This window comes from Chenopodium album, chromosome 24 (genome assembly GCF_948465745.1).
Source record: "Chenopodium album chromosome 24, dcCheAlbu1.1, whole genome shotgun sequence".
NCBI lineage: Eukaryota > Viridiplantae > Streptophyta > Magnoliopsida > Caryophyllales > Amaranthaceae > Chenopodium > Chenopodium album.
In genome coordinates this window covers 15,627,914-15,631,530 of record NC_137857.1, presented here as the reverse complement: position 1 = coordinate 15,631,530, position 3,617 = coordinate 15,627,914, and positions in this window count along the sequence as shown.

Below are 3,617 nucleotides of genomic sequence, written 5' to 3'. Positions count from 1 at the left end.
GTATTTATAGAGGAAATGAGTAGGAGATCACACGAAACCCTAGAAAAGATAAAAACCCTAATTTGGGGCGTCGTGACACGCCGAAGTTGTTGCGACACGGCAAAATATGCCGTGACACGGGATATTATACCGTGACGGGGGGAAGTAGCAGCCCTAAAAACTAAAACACGTGCAAGTACGGACTAGGGAAAAACACGAGAAAATCCCGTAACACGGCACAAGGCACCGCGACACGGCAGTGTCCACCGTTAAGCACGGTACAGTACACTATTTCACGGTGAAAAACAAAGTAAGAAAGACGCGGAAATGACACGGAAAAAGCACCGTGTCATGGTATGTATACCGCAACATGGTACAAATTGACGTGACACGGTATAAGCTGTCGTGCCATGTTAGATATTGCAGCGACGCGACAATTTTGCTGTTGCGTGGCAATTCTAGTTTTTACGCGTTTTTAAAATTAAGTGGCCCAATTTAAGTGTGACACGTGTCATTAGAAAGGGCGCCAAAGTGTACCTTCCAGCTGTTGACACGTGTTGCGCAGATATCACCCCCAGGGAATGGCGGCCTTCAAGGCCCAAATCCCAAGGGGCCCTTAAAAAACTGCGTTGTCCTAATCCCTAGGTCATCAAACCCTAGGGAGGGCACGCCTTTTAAGGACCCTATAAATAGGAAGATCCCCTAATTATTGGGGTACGTTCCAATCATTACTTATCTGTCACTCTCAAGAACCAGAGAACACCTGAGCTCAGAATCCGAGCAGATAACTTACTTTCCGCACGTTTTACTCCGATTCTGTACTAACTTAATCTTTGGAGGCGGACCTCAAACCATTCGGAGCTCCGTTTGTTTTGGTACCGGCGTCCTTGTCGAATCTAGTCTTTGAGATATAACATCTCTTCAAGGGACATAAAAACACCCGAAACATTTGGCGCTGCCTGTAGGGAGAGTACCTCTGAGATGCCTTCACAAGAACAACATATGCCGCCTCCAGAGACTAATCGGCCCACAGAGACTAATCGGCCTCTAGAAGCAATAATGGTGTAGTCGGACCATGGCTCTAGTGACGAAGGAGACATCGAAACCTATGTAGGCCGTGACGAGTCCTTCATCTCAAAGCACATCCGTCATAAAGACAAGCGGGAGCGCAATGCTAACTAGGCAGGTTCAAGCAGGCTCCCTGGACAATCAAGTAAGCCCTCGAGGCAGCCGGCTAATCCATCCCAGGCGGCGGGAACAGCCTCGGTCACCCGAGATGATCTTATGAAATTTATGAGCAGCTTCATGGGTGAAATCAAAAATTTGATTGCTAAGCGATCAACTATTCCAAGAAAGGAGCAGTCGGCCAAGAAACTAGCTCAGTCTGGAAAGTAGAAGTTGGTCAAGGACCGCCAGCGAATCCTCACCCCGTTCCAAAGGAGAAGGCTAGATCCCTGATCGACCCCTCAAGACTTCGTTTCCGAAATACGATAACAAGAAAACCCATCTGACATATACAGTCGGATAGTAGCAAGAAAACCTTTTCTGATGCTCGACATTACATCGAGCAAAAGAAAACCCAGCAGATGTCGGAGTCGGAATCTACGTCGACATATCGTGATAGCTTTGAGTATACCTCTGTGAGGCATTCTCAATCTGTACATGGGACCCCGTCTAGTGTCCCTCTCGTCCAGTCGGGACCCCATGTAGTTAATTCGGCTCAGTACATGGCACAACCATCGTACAAGCCGCCTGCTTTGCCCTACATCTAGCTTGCTCTCTTCGGGGGATAGGTGGCATATAACTATCAGCCTATGCACTGGAAGCTTCGGCTACAAAATCTTGGGGACCAACCCTATGCTTTCTCTAGGGAAATAGCCAAGGCCTAACAGCCGGCCAAGGTTAAAAATGTGTTGTTTGGGACCTATGATGGAACCACCAACCCGGAAGACCACCTCCTGGCATATACCCACCTCATGTACTTGCAGGGGTTGGATGATGCCGCATTGTGTCGCTGTTTTCTAGCTACCCTGAAGGGCATAGCCCAATAGTGGTTCGGCAATCTGTCGGCTGGTTGCATTAATAGCTTCAAGACGCTCGCGTTCTTGTTTGCTTCAAAATTCTCTATGAACATCCCTGCAAAGAAAACGAGCCTTGATTTAGGCAATGTCCAACAGGGGGATAGAGAAGGCATGCACTCCTACGTCAGGAGGTTGAATCTGGTGAGAGTCCAGATCCAAGGACTGTTAGACGAGGTTGCTTATACAGACTTTTTTTTAAAGGTCTGATGGACGGGTCAACTTTCAAGTATGAACTTGTCCCCAAGAAAATATTCACCCTCCAATGAGCTCTACGGGAGGCGGAAGCCTATATACAAGCGACCGAACTCTACTCCTCTGATGGGAAGGAGAACGGTAGGTCGTTGGGCTACCACCCCACCCAATCGAACAAAATTTGTAACTTAACAAACCCCTATTTAGTCTAGTGGTAAGTCAAGGTCGAACCCAAAGGAATGGAGGTCGAATGCACGATGCCTAAATTAAGCTATTCCGAAGTCTAGTAGGGGTTTAAGGTAGAAACTAAGGCTAAACTAGGCGATGTAAAAGGCTTTTACTAAATGAATGCTAAGGCACTAGGGGAACGGATCCACATGCATCAACGATGAAGTTCAATCAACTTGGGGAATTAACCAATCAAGTCAAGCAATGTGAGGAAAAACCGATATTGCAACCAAGAGAGTACATCAAGCTATTCTCCTAGAGGTCTAATTAGCGTCAACTACATCAAACACTAGCTAGGAAACATCACAAGATATCTCAATCGAGTAAATGTAAGCCATAAATCAATGGTCCGTATCAATGTGAACTCACAATGCAATCTAGTGTGAATAACAAGGGTGATCAAGCCTAATCAAGCACACACATGCACAAAATCAATCAACCAATTTAATCACATTATCAACTCAATCAATTTCCCCCAAATTAATCTCAATTCATCATCAATACATGCTTCACCACTACCCTAGCAAATAAACTACTCACAATCCATAAAGAACATCAAAATCAAAGCTAAACTAATCATCATTCTCAAATTCATCAATTGAAATCAAATTGAAACCAACAAATTCAATCAAATCAATCAAACTATCAATTAACCAAATCAAACAACAATACTAATGAAATCAAACATTGAATTGCATCAAAGAGTAAAGAATCCTTACAAAACTTGATAGAAATCAAATCAAATGAAGCAATCTTCAATCATCAATCATCAAACCCACACTTTCTCTCTCTAAAAATGCTAAGAACTAATGTTTTCTCTTTATAAAATCTAATCTAATCTAATTCTTTTCTAATGAAGATCTAATCTTCTCTCTATAAATAGAAAGAAATAACTAACTATCCCAAGAGGAAGTTGGGAAAGACGTCCAAAAATAGACCCACGTCGGTGCGGGCGCTCGAAGGAGAGAGAATGGTGCGCACGGGAGCACACCCAGACAGGTGCGCCCGCACGCACCTGATGTGCGGCTGCACACGACAGATGTGCGGCCGCACACTCCTCTAGTGCGCCCGCACAACGCTGCTGCTTCCTTCTTTCTTCTTTGCCCTAGCTCACGAGGTGCACACATCCTAGATGAT